Raw genomic sequence first — 21,814 nt, forward strand, 5'->3', positions numbered from 1 at the left:
TATCATAAGTATGTTTTATGTGATATTTTGGATATACATATACTAGGAAGTCATTTGTTGTTTATCTAAAATTCGAATTTAATGGGGGCACCCCTGTATTATTATTTGCTATACCTTCCAACTCTCACTCCAAAATATCTATAGGAGTCCCTTGCCTCAGGCTCTCAGAGATGAGCACAGGTTTGCAGAATTTGCATTTTAATCGCTTCCCTATTCACTCAACTGTAGGTATTAGTGCAGGGAACCAGGCTAGCAAGCAAAAGACGGGCAGCATTATTTCAGTGTAATATGACTGAGTTTTTCGTTTCAGGGAGACATGGCATATTTGATAGGAACTAGCTCTATGTCAAACTCTAATTCTCCAATTCTATTATTTTTCTACCCTTGAAATATTTGGGGATGGCTCTATAGAGGTGACCTATAATTCAGTGCCTGTACATTCTAGGAGCTTTATCTAAGAAAATAAGGCTACAACAACACATATACCAATAAAGAATAGCCCAAACCAGTTCAAAGCACTATCTAGGGAGAGAGTCTTTGGTTACATCTACAACAACTATAGATAATTCTTTTTCCACCTAGTGGTGTTTGTGACACAGTTTTAGTGTTCCCTTGGTAAAGCATATCTTCATGTGGAATCAAAGAAGCAATAATAACTGTATACATGAGCAGAATCCATCCCCAACCACATATTTATTTCTGACATTCAGAAATTTGACATAAGGGATCTTTTCCAGTGTGCTGTGAGGAGCTACAAATGATGATGCCTATACTTGAAGACACGGCATGTGATTATCTTTTAAAAATACACATATATAAATGTATATGCATATGTATATAGATATTCAAGACTGTATAGTCTATTTTAAAGAGATTTTATTTGGGGTAAAACAGATTATTTCAGTGGTTAATACTGTAAGTGGTTTAGATTCAGAGAGTTTTCTAGCTGCTTCTCTTGTAAATATTCCACATGGTCCACATGACTCAAAGTTTTTCCTGATAACCATATTTTAAACAGTCAACAACATCTCTATCTATCCCCTTACCCTGCTTTATTGCATTTCTCAGTACTTGTTACCTAGGTACTTGATATCATAGCATGGATCTTTTTTCCTATTTCCTTCCACTAGAATGTAATATCTATAAGGACAGAGGTTTTATTTATCTTGCTCATAGTCGTGGCTGGTGTCTAGAACAGTGCTAAGCCCATGGTAACTACACAGTAAGTATTTTTTAATGAATACATGAATAAAATCGAGCAATAATAGCAGCTACCCTTTGTTGAGTAGCTACTATGTGCTATGCACTGTGCAAAATGATTCTTGTATGACAGGAGAAAGACATGTTTTGTTGCTCTTAAACATCTTCAAAGGTGGATCCTAGCAACTGAGAGATATTTCTTTCCTTGAAGGCAGTAATAATTGATAGGGGTGGAAAGTGAGAAATGAAAGAGCTTTATGGCTCTAAACAGTTGTACCTATAAAATAGAAACTTAAACACAGATCATGGAAGATCCAGGAACTAGTATTGGAGCTTTCAGAGGAAAGAGGCAAGATTAAGAGGCACTCGAAGGAAGGGTCTGAAAAAAGAAAACCCAGTGGCTTGAGTCAAATGAAGGGCTTTTGGGGTAGTAGAAAGATATCTCATGGGGATTTTTAAAGGAATTTTTTTTTTGTCTTTTTTAGGGCCATACCTGTGGCATATGGAAGTTACCAGGCTAAGGGTCTAATTGGACCTGCAGCTGCCGGCCTACACCACAGCCAGAGCAACACGGGATGGAAGCCTTGTCTATGAACTACACCACAGCTCATGGCAACACTGGATCCTTGACCCACTGAGCGACGCCAGAGATCAAACTCACGTTTTCATGGATACCAGTTGGGTTCATTACTGCTGCGCCACAATGGGAACTCTTTCAAGGGAAATTTTATGATCACCTTATATAAATCATTCTCTGTTTCCGCAAATGTTCTATAAACTGTTTATTTCTTGTTAGTATCTATGCACTTTCTTTGGTGGGATTAAAGTGACGTGCCATTTCTTTTTCCAAGACATACACAAGAAGAGACCAGAGCTGCCTACATGGGATCAAGTCACAGACATAAATAGAATCTAAGAATCTGATAGTTGGGAGTCGCAATGAGTCCAACCTCCCACCTAATAAGAAATTAACTGCGTCAGACTCTTAAAAGATGGCTTCTGTATGAGATTGTCAATTGATGACAGATACACTTCACCAGTAAGTGCATTGGTGTGTTTTGTTTTTTTAACAGCTCCTTTTTTTCCCTCTCCATTCACATCCTTTTTGTAACTGACTCGAAACCCGCTTGTCTATAACTTAATGTTATGTAGATTTTTTTAAAGTAATGGTTCTCCCTCGAACCTTTAGAAACACACAGACCCTGAATATTCCTTCCTTACACGTGACATTTTTCAGCATAATGAAAATAGTGATATGCCTAGCAAGACATGGACTCAATAAATATTTGTTAAGTAAATATTATTAACAAATGAGCTTTTGTGTTTCTATGCCCTCTAGTCTTTCCTAAGCATCTAATCATTCTTCTCCTTAGGGATCCTTTCCGTGTGCTTTGGAAATAATAAACACCATCTCATAATATCAGAGAAATCAGTATACTCTAGTGCCACTTTTCAAGGGAAGTAAACCAAGTCAGAGAGCTGTAGGCTTTGTTCAAAGTCATAATGGCACACAAGCAGCTGTGTGCAAAATAGATATTATGAGTTATGACACTTTGTCCATTTAAATATCTACTTGAAATGTCTGATGGGACATGGCATATAGACCAAAATATCAAGCAAGGAAAAAAAATTAGTCCCTTGACATACTTTGGCAGATGGAAAGGAATAAAGATATTCACTAATGATACCAACCTCTTTCAGTTTCCTGGATGAACCCCAAAGAATACAAACTACATTTTTCTCTCCAGCAATGGTTTTAAGCGCCACTCTCTTCCTTGAAATATGTTAGCATTTGGATTTAACAACTACCAATTCTCAAAGGACCAAAACCATGGCCAATCATGTATCAAAGGACTGTGTCCTTCCTTACCCATACACAGAACTGTAATTGAAAAAATTAATCATAGTGATATGTGAAGAACAGGAAATTGGGGGTGGGGTGGACAAAATCTCCAAGAATGCAATACGAATACTAATGCTTTTGCTGGGTACTAACTCACAGCAGCACAAAGAAGTTAACACTCTCAAAATATTGTATGTTGTTAAATCAGGCAACCAATATGCTCACAAAGGATTAGACTCACTTAAACAACTAGAGGGATTATCTGACTCCATGAACAGTTAAATGCCATTTTTGATGTTGATCAGACAAAATCTAACAGTCCTTTAATAGCGGGGAAAAAAAGCTTATACTGTGGTGTCACCTTCAGTGCAATAAGGAGGAGTTTTACCAAAGGTTTTATTGGTAACCAAGAGGAAGAACCCATGAGGGTCATCAGCCCACCTTCATAGTGAAGGAAATTTCATCAGCTACATGGCCCAGCCTCAGCATTTGGCATTCAAGAGAGAGTGTCTTCATCTCTCCACCTGCACAGAAGTGGGAGTCATTTAGCTATACCTGAATTATTAGTGTGAGTAGCCAAATCTGGGTTCCTGTTCCAAATAGAAGCTGGCTTCTACAGTCAGATGTGGGCATGGCAACCATCCACTGGAATCAACAGATTTGCCCAGTAAAAGATTCCAGAAATCAGTGTATGTGAATGCCAAACATATGAATAAGACATGTGGAGAAAAGATACTGTTAAGAGACATAAGGAAAGGACAGAAAAAGATATAAGAGGAAGTATCTCTTTAACTCATCTTGTTTCTCCTATTCTTACTCTCTACCAGAAGTAAAATGGAACACTTCAAATTTCCCATTTTTCCCTGCCTCCAGCCTCACTGTCCTTATGGACTATCTTCCACACTTTAGCTGGAGAATTCTTTCTAGATCATATATTTATTTTGATTAAAAGTCTCACAGTGGCCCACAGAAGAAAGTTCAAGTGTGGTAGCATTGCATGCATGCACAGTTCCTTACAAACTGAGCTTACATGTTCTCCTGTAGCATTTCTGGCTATTCTCCCCATGGCCCTCCCAACTGCCAACACATAACCCTACACTTCAATCATGCAGAACTTTTTTCTATCTGCCAAACTGTCCATATTCTTTCATGATTCCACGTCTTTAATAATCAAGTGCACTTGATCTGAAGTTAACTTTTCCTTTCTTATATGTCTAGTAAAGTCTACTCATCCCAAAATAACGTTACATGTATGAGATCTTCTCAGACTTTCATGACTGAGTTACTTGTTCCCACCTATTGGAGTTCTTACTGTACTGCATTGTAAATTATCTGTGTGTGTATCTAACTTTTCTACTGGATCTTGGGGACCTCAAGGAAAATGTTGTTTCATCTCCAAGTTTTTCATTAACATTGTCTGTTGTGGGTATGGGGGCTAAGTATTGTTTGTATTCACTTATTTCAGAAAGATGATTTCCTTCAGAATATTTGCAGTGTCTCCTTCTGTATGGAGATGGTATTAACTGAGCTTATGAAAATGATAGTACAAACTGAAAACATCATGAAATAAGTTCAATTGTATTTTCATTAAGCCTGGTGGTTCTGGGGTCCACTCCAGGCTGTCCTTGTATGAGGAGGCTCTACCTCGGAGGACTGAAACTGATAGAGACAATGAATCTCTCTTTACTTCCACTTCTTAAAGAACACATACATAGCCCTAGGCAGGTACAAGAGGAGATAGGTTATCTGGGGATTGGGAGCATGGAAATATGTTAACTTCAATTTCTTATACAATGAATTTGAAGAGCCAAGTAAATATTTCTAAACATGTGGTTAGGGCCATTGGATTTGAGCACATGAAACCTTTTGAAATTTGAGACAAAGTTGGGGAATATATGGTTCCAGAATGCAATTTAATTTCTGCATGACTGTTTTAGACAAATTGGCTTTTGATTGAATTAGCAGATCGAAAGTCCAAAACAGGGATGGATGGTTATATACAGATAGTATAGATAGATGGATATAAAATGTACCTAAATCATGAAGCCAGAGAGTAAAATTTAATAATTCATATCATTCAACAGGCAAAATTGTTCGTATGCTTTTATTACTGTAGTAAAAACCAAAATCAACTCCTCTCCCTAGAAACTACTCTTCTCAAATATAGATTTTTTTTTTCCTTTTTGCTTTTTAGGGCTGCACCCACGGCATATGGAGGTTCCCAGGCTAGGGATCAAGTCAGAGGTACAGCTGCTGGCCTGCACCAACGCTCTAACAACGTAGGATCCAAGCCACTTCTGCGACCCATACCACAGCTCACAGCAATGCCAGATCCTTAGCTCACTGAACGAGGCCAGGGACCAAACCCATAACCCCACGGTCCCTAGTCGGGTTTGTTTCCACTGTGCCACAATGGAAACTTCTCAAGTATAGACTTTTTTAAAGGCATTTATAATCTATATAGGCCATGTCCCCACCCCCAGCCCCATCCTCCTGATTTTGAAAAATGATTCTTATGGGAACTATATCAAGAATGTATTTAGAATGATGTCATGAACAGAATATTAGCAAAACTCACTTAGAATAATGGAGAGGTCAATTGAAATTCCTAACCTCAGAGTTAGGAAGAAAGGGAACAAATGAGTTCATACTGGATATCTTACTGACAGTTTGATCTATAGAAAAAAATGGAATATTAAGAATGTGGTAAGAAGGACTGAACCATAAAACTATATTCTGCGGTTTATAGAAAATACTTTTAAAATAGAAAAAGAATACCTATCAGAAATAAATATGATTAAATTTTAAAGGTTTATGAAACAATGTCTTAATTTCTTATATACCAAGGTGAAAAAAAAAACACAAAACACAAATCTCTTAAAAGCTTAAGCTACTGCATTAAAAAAGAAGAAAAAAGACCTTTGTGACTACACTTGCTGCAGTTGACATTGATCACCAGTGTGTTGTACCCAACCATAATGTACTCTATGATGCAATTTCTGAACATGGTAGGCAAACAGAGAGGACACTGATTGGTATGCAGTCAATCAGCTCTGCTTGATCTGGTTTAGAAGACGTGTGTGAGTTTGAAAATAATTTTTGTACAGTAATCACAAAAGTCATCAAAGAACACAGTAATATTCTACTGTGTGACATGAGAAATGGAGTCTTTTCAGAGGTTGAATCGGACATCATGCATGATATGTGGGTATAAGTGATTGTCCTGAAAATCTACAACTACAGTTAGCACAAAAGAGCTAAAAAAACTTGATAAGAAAAATGTCTCCCCATGGTCATAATAAAAACATTTAATTAGCATCTTAAATGTGGTAGATCTGATATTAAAATGTAAAGAAACAATTTGTTCATGATAATCTGGGTTAAATCCCAGTACAGACTATGCATTCATGATCTTTTTTGTTAGATTACTGATGTCACACTTGGTTTCTGAGCTTTTCTCTTGAACAAAGCAGTGATACAAATAGCTCAAGGAAAGAAGCTATGCTTATGGTCTCCTAAAGATCTTATTTCCAAGCGCTTTAGATCTAATGGTCCTGACAGTTCGTTAAATTCTTCTACTTGACAAATTGTTGGGTTGTTGTGACTCAGTTGTCTTCCTTCCATACCATTTTCCATTCTTTCCACTTGCCTTATGGTGATATTGGTACTAAATCCATTGATTCTTTCATTCCCTCATTCCACTACTTATTGAAGGACTAAGACATGTCAGAGAGACACTATGCTTTTTAAAGGGTACTCAGTGGTGAACAGAACCAAACTCATGTTCTCATGCCTTTCATTTTGGGGTGGAGTACCAAAATATATGTCAACTGCATTGGTTTCCACAAACACTATTTTGTTGCCTGATGTTAAAGACTAGTGGCATGAGAAACATTAGAGGACATACTTAAAAATAGACCCCCCCCAACCCTGTATTCCACCCATACAGATTCCATTTTAGCAGGTTTGAGATGGAATCTGGCAATTTATAGTTAAATAAAAACCTTTCCAAGTATGCTTTCTAGTACACAGCCATACTTGGAAACTAGTCTAGTATACAATGATAACTGATAACTGATTTTGTAGGAGAAAACAACAAACCATGTGTTCATTCTGCTTCATCAGAGACATGAGGGCCAGCAAAGCTCCTGTGGGCTCTATGGTTTGCAAAGTGGGGCCGGGGAATGAGTGACCAGAGCCTATCTGACCAGCGGTGGTGAGTTCAAGAACTCATGGTGTCAAAGAGTTTGAAAGTCACATAGACCAGATCAAAATCAATAAATCCAAGAAGTATATGCAGAGTATATCTTTTTTAAAAGCCAGAAGGACCTGAGACAACTATTAGGAGATGAAAGTCAAGATCTGAGGTATGAGAGGATAAGAGTAAGAGGTAGAAAGCAAGAATAGACAAGGTGGTAGGATAAAAGGGGGACAAATTCCCTATTGTGTGTACCTGGAAATGTACTCCCTGCTGAACTACCTTGTCTCAAAGTACAGTGAAAGTGCAAATTTCTATGTGGTCAGACCAAAACTCAAACACCTTTCTTGCTACCATAACATATTTTAGATATTGTCTTTATAATTATTCACAACCTACAATTCAGGAAACAGTACACAACTATTGAACAGAAGTGCCCAGATTGGGACCCATGAGTACTCACTTGCAGAGAAATAATGGTCTTGGTGACATGGTTTAGTATCCTTTTCATTGTTGGCTCTGTCACTAATATACAAATGAATCACATTTATTGAGTAGTCACTAGGTTCCAGAACTTTGCACTAAGTGCTTCTTATGCAATAACTCATATAACTCCCACAATAGCTTTATGTGGTAAGTAGTTATTATCCCATTTTTCAGATGAGGAAACAGGTCAGGTGTAAATGATAAACCATAGAACTAAGACTCAGAGTTGTCTGGGTTCAGAGTTCAACCTCTAGGGATAACTCAAATGTATTTCACTTTCCAGAACATAGAAAATAAACAAACAAAAAAAAACACGTCCTTACCCCCTCAATTCAAAACTCCACACCCTCACTTTCCTACCCAGAGATAATATATTTAAAGTTAAAGGTAGTACTGAAACTGTGAAATTATCTCCTTGATTGGGTGTTATCTTTAAATAAAGACAAGATTAATGGTTTTGACCTTAAAGTTATATAATAAACCATTCATATAAATATAAGTAATTAAATTTTAGATTCTTAAACTTCATTGAAGCTAGACATATTACACTGGAAGGATATCCTTTCCCATAAGACTCTCCCTGCATATTTATAACTTGGAAATCTTTACTCTTCTACAAAAATTTTCCAGGTTAAAAATGATAATTTTCAAAATCCTTTCCTATAGGGCATCTCATGGAATCATCCAATATCTTTCTGAGCTGGGGAGGCTAGTCATTATATTTTTCCTGTAACCCAAAACTCAGACAGATAAAGTTAAATAGATTAAGCAAAACAACAACAACAACAAAAAAACAAAGTCATACCAGTTAGTGCCAGAACTGGTGTTAAAGTCCAATATTCTGGTTTTTTCACCCTAAGCTTTCTCCCAGGTAAAAGAGACAATGATAGAGAGGTTTAAATCAATGTTTATGATAATTAAAGATAACTTAAATGATCACATACCATAAATTAGTGAATATTTCTGAAATTTAATATCATAATGCTTTATATTGACCCAACATTCATCAGATGAATAACCAAAGTTTGGAGGCTTCAGAAACTACATAATGTCTGTCCATATGGTTATACTTATTTATACTTATGGGCATTATTTATTGAATTTGCAGACTGCACATATTAAAATTAACTAATAAACCAGAATTTGTCTGTTTCTTCTTTGATATTATTATTTTGTTGATGATGCTGATACACAGCAAGTGTAGTTTAATCATATGGCAGATGGGAGATTTTTATTATCACCATTTGGAGAAGAGAAGATTTATAATTGGATGTACTTTTTTAGCACAGTAGAAATTATATTTTCAGACCCTTTAAATGAGTGAATTTTGAGCTAAGATATGTGAAATATATTTATAACTCTGTGAATGTGATCAATACTAACACAATATGGCACTGTTTTGTTCATGTAAAATAAAACTAGGTTGATTTTGAAGCCTAAAAGTAAACATATTCATTCTTATTTGAATTTATTTTTTATTCAGGAACCTTAAGATATAAGTAGACACATTCATATAAAAATACAAAAATATTTTGTTTAACATGCTATCAAATGAAAAATAGTAGTAGCATAGTAACATTTTGTTTTATAATTCCCTAATTTAGAATATGTGTAATTTTAAAAAAGAAATCGACTTTAAATTTCAACATTTGACCATATAAGATCTCAATAAGAGAAAGAAATGTTTAACTTTTAAATGCTATACCATATGTGGTAGAAAACTCAATGCAGTAACATGAACACATCTATCAAGCATATGTAGGCTTTAATCCATTTAAGCACTGCCTTTATAAAAATTCCTTTCCCAGTAACAGATGTATCAGAAGTAAAAACAACAGGTTAACTAACACAATAATGCCTAAAATGAAGTATATATTCATATTTAAAGTAGTAGTGACTGACTTATGCTCACGAAATTGTTAAGTATCCATTCTGTGATGCTACAATATAAAATTAGGACTTCACGTTCAAAATAACAATCATGTGCATTTATATGTTTTCCCTCCTAGGAGATGAATGTATTAATAAGAAAGATATTTTTAAAAATGAAAAATAACAACAAACAGCATGGGTAGGGAAACACCAAAAATAAGTAATTTCAATAAATACCTAGAAGATGGTAAGAAGATCAAGGACACAAAGCAGACAAAGGCAAAGTATAGAATACATGCTAAAGACCTATATTCAATGAGAAAACCTGTCTACCATGCTCAATTCCTGACAATGTTGGGACGTGGGAATCCAGGTATGAAGGACAGTGGTTGTATTTGTATCTGAGAACAAGGGTATTTAAACTAAGGGGAACAGATGCACCCACCATGCACAAACACTCATTGATTTTTCTCTACTATTTCTCTCTTCTATATGTCACTCATTTCTGGAATCTAATCGTTAATATTTCCTTCCATCTGCTTCCCTTAGGTTTTGTTTATTTTTTTTTTCTGTGTCTTAAGATGAAACATTAGACTACTGATTTGAGATCTTACTTTTTTGAAAATATAGGCATTTATAGCTACAAATTTCCTTCAAAACGTGGTTTTAGCAGCATGCTATAAGTTTTAGTATGTTGTATCTTTTTTTTTTTTTTTTTGGCTGTTCCCACAACATGTTCCCAGACCAGGGATTGAATCCACACCACAGCATTAATAATGCCAGATCCTTAACCTGCTGTGCCACAAAAGAGCTCCTAATGGGTTGTGTATTTATTTTCATCAATCTAAAAGAACTTCTAATTTCTTTATGATTTCTTCTTTGGCCTACTGATTATTTAGGAGTTTGCTGTCTATTTCCACATATTCATGACTGTTTCAAATTTCTGTTATTGAATTCTAATATCAATAAATTAGAGTGGTCAGAGAGCATACATTGTTAGTATTTCTATCAATTTAAATTTATTAAGGTTTTATGGCATAAACATGTTGTCTCTCCTATAGACTGCTCCATAAGCCTTTGAAAATAATGTACTTTCTGTTACGCAGTAGAGTGTTCTATCTATGTATCTAGGTCTAGTTAGTTTAGAGTATTAATGTTTCAATTTCCTTGTTGATTTTCTTCCTGGCTGTTCTATACATTAATGAAAGTGGAATATTGCAGTCTCCAGTTATTACTGTTGCTTCATCTACTTTCCCCTTCGTATTTTTAATGATATATTTTTTGGTGTGTTATGTGATTAAAACTGGCATACCTTTCAGGTGGATTAACTCTCTTGTCATTATAAAATGTCCTTGTTTATCTCTATCAATATTTATTTATTTATTTATTTTGTCTTTTTAGTGCCACATTTGAAGCATATGGAAGTTCCCAGGCTAGGAGTCAAATCAGAGCTGTAGCCGCTGGCCTACACCATAGCCATGGCAATGTGGGATCCAAGCCGCATCTGTGACCTTCACCACAGCTCATGGCAACGCTGGATCCTTTAACCTACTGAGTGAGGCCAGGGATCAAACCTGTGTCCTCATGGATACTAGTCGGGTTCATTACCACTGAGCCACTTCGGAAACTCAAATATTTATTTGTTTAAAAGTCTCTTGTTTCTGATACTGACTCACAGACTTTGAAAAACTTATGGTTTCCAAAGGAGACAGTTTGAGGGGGGTGGGGGGATGTGCTGGGATTGTGGGATGGAAATCCTATAAAACTGGATTGTGATGATCATTGTACAACTATAAATGTAATAAATTCATTGAGTAATAATAAAAAAGTCTATTGTTTCTGAATGGCATCTTAGCCATAAAAAAACGACGAAATAATGTCATTTGCAGCAACATGGATGGATCTAGAGATTATCATAATGAGTGAAGTAAGTCAGGCAAAGACAAATGCCATATGGTATCAAAACCATAATTTGAAAAGATACATGCACCCCAGTGTTCACTGCTGCACCATTTATAACAGCCAAGATATGGAAGCAACCAAACTCTCCATAGACAGAGGAATGGATAGAGAAGATGCAGTACATCTATACAATGGAATATTATTCAACCATAAGAAAGAATGAAATAATTAATACCTTTTTCATCAACATGGATGGACCTAGAGATTATCACGCTGAGTGAAGTTAGACAAATATCACATGAGATCACTTACATGTGGAATCTAATAAAAATGATATAAAAGGACTTATTTATAAAATAGAGACTCACTGATTTCAAAACCAATCTTATTGTTACCATAGGTGAATCCATTGGGGGGTGGGACAAATTGGGAAAGTGGGAATAACATATACAATCTTCTATATAAAATAGGTGATTAATGAGAACTGACCATATAGCACGGGAAAATCTACTCAATAGTTTGTAATAACTTACATAGGAAAAAAGAATGGATGTTTTTATATGTATGACCAATTCACTTTGCTATACACCTGAAACCAATACAACATTGTAACTATACTCCAATAAAAGTAAATAAAAAAAATTTAAAAAATAAATTCTAGGAGTTCTCATTGTGGCTCAGCAGGTTAAGAATCTGACTAGTATCCATGAGCATGCGGGTTCAATCAATGGCCTCGCTCAGTGGGTTAAGGATCTGGCATTGTCACAAGCTATGGCATAGGTCACAGATGCAGCTAGGATCTGGTGTTGCTATGGCTGTAGCATAGGCCAGCAGCTGCAGCTCCAATTCAACCCCTGGCCTGGGAACTTCCAAATGCTGTAGGTGCAGCCCTAAAAAGAAAAAGAAAAATACAGTCTATTGTTCCTTATATTTGTATAACCATTACCTCTTTCTTGCAGTTCTGTGTTGTCTCCTATGTTATATTCTAGGGGTTTCAAAGTTTTGCATTAAAAGGTCTGTGATCCATATTGAGTACATTTGCATGCAAGGTGGTAAGGTCTGTGTCTAGATTAATGTTTTTACATGTGTATATACAGTTTGTTCTAGCATCATATGTTGAAAAGACAATCCTTAACTTTATTGTATCGCCTTTGCTCCTTTGTCTAGTATCTGTTGACTGTATTTATGTTGGTCTATATCTGTGCTCTCTATTCTGTTCCATTGATCTAGTTGTCTCTTCTTTTTCTGTTAAATCTGACATATGATTGCTCTGGTAGGCAGTTTCTGGTTCCTGAATTTTCTTTTTAAAAGTATATGGCTCATACTTTCCTGTTTCTTTGCATGTCTTGTAATTTTTGTTGCAACATGCACATTCTAGATAATATACTGTAGTTACTCTGGATACTGGTCCATCTTCTCCAGAGATTTTTGTTATTTGCTTTTTCCTTGGTTTGGTGACTGGCAGAGTTATTTTAATGAAGTATATCTCCTTCAGGAATGTGAAGGCCCTGATGTTGTACTTCAGGATGCAAAGACTTAGATAGACCCACATTTTCCCTGGGATGACAGTGGTTTGGGTAGAGCTCTCTTTGCTTCTTCCCTTAACCACCCCAGATGTTAAACTGTACTAGTCACTGGCTGATGGAAAGAGAAAGAGAAAGAATATGCTCTCTGGTGTCCCTTCTTATAAGGGCACCAATTCCTTCATGAACACCCTATATTTATGACCTCATCTAAACTTAGTTATCTCCTAAAGGCACCACCTCCAAATACCATGATATTGGGTATTAGGGATTCAACATGAGGCTGCAGGGAAGGGGGTAGTGTACAACTAAAAGAATGAAACAGCCTTTGAGGATAAAAGAAAAACTAGTTAGAACCAACTAGGCACAAGATGACAGAAGATTTGACTTCCCATAGACCTTAAGCTTAATTATATGCTCATTGTAATAAATTAGCTAAATGACATGCTCAAAGGCACCAAGACATTTCCAAGGCTGACTATAAAAGGCAAAAAAGTGGGTGGTGGCCCAATTCCAGGAAATTTCCACCCCTTTCCCAAAATTGTTGGACTAGTCCTCCCTCTTGTCAGCATATGAAATTACCTAGTACATAAAAACTGACCACTCTTATGCCCTGGTGCCACTGTCATCTATGGAATGTGTATCTCTCTAAATAAACTCTCTTTCATTTTGCTAAGGCTCACTTTTCAATTCTCTCTTTCACAAAGCCAAGGACCTTCACTTGATGTCCTGCCCCAGGAACTCACCCCAAGACCTGGGACATGACCATTCTCTAATTCCCCCTTTTCCTGCAACAAATAAATTTGTGTTGGGGGGGCACAATCCAGTCCAAGGCAACATCCTTAGGATTGAACTTCCTATTCTGTTGCAAATGAAGTTGCTTCCCTCTTATAAACTCCTCTGCAGCCTTCACCCAGGCAAAATCTCAGGCATGGCTCTGGAGGTGGGGTTGGGGACATTTCTCATCAATGTGAGTAATAACCCAGTTTAGGAGTTGGGTACTCAGTGAAGAGGGTCAGTACTCTCAGTTTCATCTGGCTTGTTTTTCCCATCATGGAACTTCCATCCCACAAACCAGGACAATGGTGGTCAAGTATTCTTAGTAGGGTTTCACCCAAAGTAGAGTCTTAGTCTCATGAGTGTGCAGTCATCCAGAATTTACATTCAGCAATCAGTAGCTTGAGGCAAGGTGAAAAATGTTGACATCCTGCCTTCCCAGGACTATAGACCTCTGACTGGTAGCTGGAGGCAGAACATGCCCTGTCTTCTTGGCTGAATCAGTTTAGAACTGAGTTTCTATCTCACCGAGCTATGAAAGAAAAGGGAGGGAATGGTTCTTAGTTCAAAAACCAGCAACTATCACTTTTTATCCAGGAATTTAGATTTTCTTGAATGAGTCTCTTTGTTTGCTGTATGTAATTAGGGCCATTTCCAAAGACTTAAATTTATATATAATTTTCACTGATTTCACTGGGAAGCAGATCTGAGGAGCCCCTTAACCTATAATATCAGACCAGAAGTAGAACTCTCCCAGCAGCAAGCTAAATTAACTGAAAAAAAAATCTTTTACATAGGAGAAATCAAATTAATTATAGAGAACTTGGTAATCACTTGGCTATCTGCGTCTCATAGTAAAATAGTGGGCTTTCTGTGGTTTAGTAGTTTCCCATACATAAAAGCTTCCACCCAATTTATAATAAAGTAAAATCTACTAGTCAAAATCTCCATTCACATATATAGCACTCCCTAGTAGCTTAAGGCCTCATTCTCAAGTTATAAACAAAGGAGCATCACCAGACATCTGAGGTGAGACATGTATAGAACTAAAACAAACAAACAAAAAGCAAACAAAAAAGGAGAAAACAGTCAAGAAAAACAGACCACAAAATAAAATAATAAAAAGAACTTCCAAAATATATATAATAGTTTCAAGAGAGGTACAAGAAGATAACAAATCCATAAAAAGGAAACAGCTATGGAAAATGAACAAACAGAATCAAAGAGGACTTGGTAACTAAAGATATAATTGCCAGTGATTTTTTTTTACTTTTTATATAATGATTTTTTTCCATTATAGCTGGTTTACAGTGTTCTGTCAATTTTCTGCTGGACAGCGTGGTGACCCAGCTACACATACATATATAGATTCTTTTTTCTCACATTATCATGCTCCGTCATAAGTGACTAGACATAGTTCCCGGTGCTACACAGCAGGATCTCATTGCTAATCCATTCCAAAGGCAGTAGTCTGCATCTGTTAACCCCAAGCTCCCCATCTATCCCACTCCCTCCCCCTTGGCAACCACAAGTCTATTCTCCAAGTCCATGATTTTCTTTTCTGTAGAAAGGTTCATTTGTGCCATACATTAGATTCCAGATATAAGTGATATCATATCACAGGCATAGAAATGAGAAAAAATTGACTACATGGAGACTAAACAACATGCTACTAAAAAACCAATGGGTCAATGAGGAAATCAAGAAGGAAATTAAAAAATACCTCAAGACAAATGATAAGACACAACCACTCAAAATTTATGGGATGCCACAAAGGCAGTGCTCAGAGGGAAATTCATAGCAATATGGGCTTCCTCAAAAAAGAAGAAAAGTCTCAAATCGACAACCCACCAGCTAAATGAAATTTTAAGTATAAAGACAAAGATAAAGCCAATCTCCAAAAAGGAGAACAAAATAGAAAAAATTTAAGAGAGAACATAAAGAGAATTTATATTTTCAAATTATGGCTAGCAGAATTTCTACAAAGGGAGAACAGTCTATAAGCAGAAAATATATAATAAATAATAGAATTTTTAAAGCAAAAGTACACAAGTCTTAAGATCAAAGGGGCCAGAAAAATAAATGAAAATTAAGAATCTTTCCTATGAATATAATTATAAAACTTTATAGCAGCAATGAAATTTTAAAACAGGAAATTTTCCTGAGGGGTGGGGTAGGCCTGGATAAGGACACAGTTACGTATAAAAGAATAAGTGTCACACTGCCATCAAACTTTTCATCCATTATGCTGGGTGTTAGAAGCCAATAAAGAAATGTTTCAAAGTTTTGAGAGGAAAATGTATGTATGTGTGGGAAATTTTATGCTGGCCAGACTACTGAACATGAAGGCAGAATAAAGAACCTTGAAGTAAGGACTTCAAAGTTTGCATCTCATGTATTTCAGAATGTTACTTGGGAATGTACTCTAACAAGAACACAAAAGGAGTAAACCAGGAAGAAGAAGAAAATAGGATCTAGTAAAACAGGGAAATTTCAGAATACCAGCTATTCAGGAGTCCTACACAGTCAGTAGTCAAGTTGGGAGTGTGAGGTCAGGGGATCCAGGTTGGAAAATTTAGGGATGTAGTCTAACCTAATAGATCAGATACAGTGAATGCTATCTTAGAAAAATCTGAAGTTATGGTAAAATTAATGCGGTTTAGGGAAAAGGAGTACCCAACTGAAACTGATTCTTGTAACCCTCTCCTATATATAGCTAAGTGACTGTGACATTGGACCTGAAGAAAAAGGAATATGGTCTTAAGCATACTGCTCGTTTCTGCAGTGACCAGCATTTACACTGCCAGTGTAAATTGATTTTGATTATTATATTCCCTTTTGAGAGTTTTAGACAAACCACAGAAATATTAATCATTGTTACAGAACATGACTAAAACCATTATCAACTTTGAAAAGGTAAAGATCAAAACAGAATGAGCAGACACTGAAAGGTGAACAAGATGGAGAGGAGGATTGAACTACTGATATCCTGAAACTTGGGAAGTCAAGACAAATGAAGCAGTTTATTTAATGTTGCTGATGATATGATAGAACCATATTTGGAGGAGGGAGATGGTAAAGGTGAATAATAATGTAAGTGAACTAAAACTCCAATATTTAAAAGCAGGAAAACAATAGTATCAACCACTGTTTTAAGGACTTCAAATCATTTAATTTTCATAGTGATCCTCCAAGGAAGATGCTGTTTTTATTCTTACTTTACAAATGAAAACACAAGCATAGAGAGATCAAGTAACCCACTCAAGGTCTCTCATCTAGAGTGGTGAAGCCATATTCAAAACTAGACAAGGTGGATCCAGAGTCCATGTAAAGTTGTGTGCAGATTTCTTCCTATAACGGCTTTAGACAATGTCTAAAGTTGATAAATGAAAAAAGGAAATATTAATTTTCATTATATTATAGCCTTCAATATTAATCCTATTCATGGATGGCTTTGGTAATTTTTTTGGGGGGCGGGGGGGCTGCATCTGTGGCATGTGGAAGTTCCTGGGCCAGGGACTGAACCCTTGCCACAGCAGTGACAATTACAAGTTCTTAATCTCTAGGGAACACCTGGTAGATTTATTCTGTAGGGGACTCTCTACGTTTCCTGGACTTGGGGAAGTGTTTCCTTTCCCATGTTAGAAAATTTTTCAGCTATTATCTCTTCAAAGATTTTCTTAGCACTTTTTTCTCTCTTCTTCTTCTGGGACCCCATGATGTTAATGTTGAAACATTTAATGTTGTCCCAGAGGTCTCTTAGACTGTCCTCATTTCTTTTTCATCCTTTTTTCTTTATTCTCTTCTGTAGCAGTGATTTCCACCAGTCTGTTTTCCAGCTCACTTATTTGTTCCTCTGCCTCAGTTATTCTGCTATTGATTCCTTATAGTGTATTTTGTTCATTTCAGTTCCTATATTGTTCATTTCTGTTTGTTCTTTATATCTTCTAGATCTTTTTGAAATATTTCTTGTGAATTTTGGTTCTATGGCTCCATTTTTACCCCTGAAATCTTGGATCATCTTTACTATCTATCAATACTCTAAATTATTTTTCAGGTAAGTTGCCTAACCCACTTCACTTACTTGCTCCCTGGAGTTTTCTTCTGTTCCTTCATCTGGAACATACTTCTTTGCCATCTCATTTTGTCTGACTTTCTGTGTTTTGGGTCTCCTTTCCACAGGCTGCAGGGTTGTAGCTCCTCTTGTTTCTGGTGCCTGTCCCCTGGCAGGTGCTCCTCCAGGGGCTTGCCCCAGGCTTCAAGTTATGAGGGACTGGTGCCTGCTCACTGGTGAATGGAGCTACATCTTGTCCCTCTGGTAGGCAGGGATGTATTTAGAGGCAGCTTTGTGCCCAGGGAAACTTTAGACAGACTATCTGCTAATTGGTGGGACTGTGTTCCCACTTTGTTGGTTGTTTGGCCTGAGGCATCCAAGCACTGGAGCCTGCAGGCTGTTGGGTGAAGCCAGGTCTCCTTTCTCAAATGATTACCTTCAGCAGAGCTTACACTGATGAGTATTTCCTAGGGCCCCTGCCACCAGTGTCCTTGCCCCCACAGTGAGCCACATCTGAACCCTCTCTCCCCAGGAGACCCTCCAAGATGTGCAGATAGGTCTGGCCCAGGCTCCTATGGGTCCCAGTGCACATGAAACCTTGTGTGAACCCTCCAAGAGTGTAGTCTCTGGTTTCCCCCAGTCCTGTGGAACTCCTGCACTCAAGCCCCTCTGGCCTTCAAAGCCAAATGCTCTGGGTGCTCCATCTCTTGATGCCAGACTCCCAGGCTGGAGAATCCGACGTCAGATTCAGAACTCTCCCTCTTGTGGAAGAACCTCTGTGATACAGTTATTTTCCAGTTTGTGGGTTGCATTTGCTTATACTGCAAAAACACCCCTTCTACCATCTTGTTGTGGATTCTTGTTAGTCTTTGGGTGTAGAATACCTTTGTAGGTAGTTTCCTGTTTTTGTTTTTTTTTTTGGCACTAGCTGTTCAGCAGTTAGTTATGATTTTGGTGTTTTCGTGAGAAGAGCTGAGCTCAAGTCCTTCTGCTTGGCCATCTTGTCTCAAGATCACTTTGGGAAAATAATATACAGTCAGCCCTCTGTATCCATGAGTTCCTTATCCTTGGATTCAACCAACCAAAAAGCAAAATTAAATTTGCTGTGCAACTACTTATATAGCATTTACATTGTATTTATAATCATTTACATGACATTTACTGTATTAGGTGTTATATGTAATCTAGCGATGATTTAAAGTACACAGGAGGATTTGTGTAGATGATATTCAAATAACACTCCATCTTATAAAGGGATTTGAGCATCTGTGGATTCTAGTATCCATGGGGGGGTCCTGGAACCAATGCGCTGTGGAGACCAAGGCGTAACTCATAAGAGAAATCTGTACAACAGAGAAATTTTTCACTTTATTTTAAAAAATGAAAAATAACTTACACATGTAATGTTAGATATATCATCACACAATTAAAGTAATGACATTCAATGTCATGTAAAACTCCAAAATGAAAAAAAGTTGAAAGAGAAGAGACAGAAATACTCTTCTAGCTAGGTAATGACTGATCAAGAATTGGTAGAGAGATGCACATGTACTTGGAAAATTCAGTCTGATGACCCTGATGAGCAGTTTGTCATCCCTTGTCCTTGACTACTCTTGCCTTTCTTTTCTGCCTGAAAAATGTCAAATAACCATTTAAAATGAAGCTTAAGGACTCACTGTTCCCCTCCTGCCCTGTGAATAATGGCTATGGTGGAGTCACATGCTACACAGAGCTTAGGTTCCAAAAGGTAGCCAATACGTCTAAAATTATCAATAGCCAAAGTTAAACTTGACATTCCCATAGGAAAAAAAGTGTAATATAAACCACTATACTCTCTCTCAGTAGATCCAGCATAGTCATTTTTCCTCTAAATTTGGAAGATTCTATTTCTTTGGGTGAGCTTCACAAGAAATAGTTGACTTGTGTTTAACTCTATGTACTATGAATAATACCTGTTTTTTATACTTTGTAATCTCATTAAAAATGACACTGAGGACAGCAGCTATCTCATGTCCTATTATGGACTACATTCATTAAATGGAGTGGCAGGCATGACTTAAGCTATTTTTCTCTTATTTGCTGAGTTCATATAACTGAATTCATATAAAATAAATGGAAGAAAGATGTAAATTCCCTGTAATCCTTCCTTTGGGTCTTTCACTAAAAATTGTATATTTTAGTGAAAGGCCCTATAATTTTATATTTAAATGATACATACTATAATTTAAGTAGGAAGGCATGATGGAGAATGATGGATTAATAAGTGACAGGAGATGAAAGGGACATTGATACAAGGCTGAATAGATGAAAAAATCTTGTAATACATTAATAAAATATTAGATAGCTGTTCAGATATAGAGAGGGAGGTTTATAGATAGATATGGAGAGATGAATAGTTGGGATGATGAGTGGAGAGCTTGACAGATGGCATGTTGGAAAGATAACTGATAACAGAAAGATGATGATGAGAGAGAACTTGATGAAGTGGTGGTAGAAAGGAAATAGAAGCAAATGAGGATACAAATACATTGAGACATTTCTACACTCATTCAACAAATGTTCATTGGATGACTACTAAGTGCCAGTCACTGTACTACATAGTGGCAACACCATCATCAAAAAGAAACTTATGATCCCTGTCCTCATTAAGCACAAAGTTAGACATATTATTATGAGGGTGTTCGGTGCTACAAAGAATTTATCCAAAAATAAAAACATCAAGGTGTCAGAAAGGGATGGGGATTCAAGTTTAGGAAGGAGGGGTGGTCACTAACACCCCAATATAAGAAGCTGAATGAATGACGAGGATAACATAAAATGACACTATATGGGTAACTGTAGACATTAGGAGTTGATGGAGATGGACATCTGCAGAGCAATAGAGCTAGGTGGATAAATAAATACAATGAACAAAAAAAGAATAGTTGCTGGAGAGATAGAAGAATAATGATAAAGATAGGCAATTAATGTTAAATGAATATATGTACAAATGAAAAAAATACAGGCAGGAGTTCCCTGGTGGCCTAGCAGTTATGAAATTGGTGTTGTCACCACCATGGCTCAAGTTACTGCTATGGATTAGGTTTGATCCCTGGCCCAGGAACTTCCATATGCCTGGCCAAAAAAAAAAAAAAAAAAAAATGAAGAGGAAAGTAAATCCATGCTATAGTGGAAAGAGGTAAAACTAAAAATCTGGAGAAATTGACAATGCTCCATTGAGAAGTTGTTTCATGCCCATATTCTATGTTTGTAGGCTGTCACATATTATTACATTTCTTTAATTCGCAAAAAAGACAGTATCTACCCAGATCAAATGTATTAACTATTTTTAAATAGCATTCATGAAAATCAATGCAAGCAAAGCTTTAATTTGAGGAATAGCTTTTGCTGTCCAAATGACTGTAGATTCACACACAATGTATTTTTAATCCGTTTCAAAAGCAGAATCCGATAGTCATTATCTATCAGGGTTATTGGCTTATAAAAGCTCCTTAAGCTTCTAGAGTCCCATATTACAATGGCTGCTCCCTATTTTTAGCCATCATTAATGGTTGCTTAGCAGCCTTGGAAATTCCTTTGTCAGAAACCATTCTCACATTGTGGATGGCATTGGGAAAATACGCTGCCTGCAAACTCTTACCCAGCATGGAAACCGCTCAGCTAGAGCCATCAAGGGAGAACTTTCACAAGTAATCTGTTCTGTCAAGAAGGGAGATCAGTTTGACATGAAACAAGGAGAAACCTCGAAGTTCTTTAGGTTAGCTTAAACATCTTCTAACTACACAATAATGGAAAATAGGCTTGATACTTAGGTGTACAGTAAATAGTGTACTATTTTCAAATAAATCGAAAAATACCTCGAGTCTATAGGGCGTTTTGTTTTATTTACTCCATGTAAATTCCCATTCATCCCTTCATTCATTCACTATTTAGTAACAATCTACTATAGCAGAAATTTT

General features: G+C 36.7%; 1 long non-coding RNA gene across 5 annotated transcripts in view; it reads left to right on the forward strand.

Moving 5' to 3' along the window:
* LOC110257663 (uncharacterized) overlaps positions 1–21,814 on the forward strand; it is a 416,327-nt gene that overhangs the window by 317,568 nt on the left and 76,945 nt on the right. For 2 of the 5 annotated variants that reach the window (XR_014835178.1, XR_014835179.1), the window contains one exon: positions 2,052–2,239. The exons of the other annotated variants lie outside the window; for them this stretch is intronic. This is a non-coding gene — a long non-coding RNA (uncharacterized LOC110257663). The remainder of the gene's footprint in view (positions 1–2,051; positions 2,240–21,814) is intronic. 5 annotated transcript variants of the gene reach the window in all.

The sequence above is a fragment of the Sus scrofa genome, chromosome X (genome assembly GCF_054392235.1).
Source record: "Sus scrofa isolate SSC_HxYL_T2T_F1_AM1 chromosome X, Sscrofa_HxYL_maternal_Yorkshire_Landrace_v2.0, whole genome shotgun sequence".
NCBI lineage: Eukaryota > Metazoa > Chordata > Mammalia > Artiodactyla > Suidae > Sus > Sus scrofa.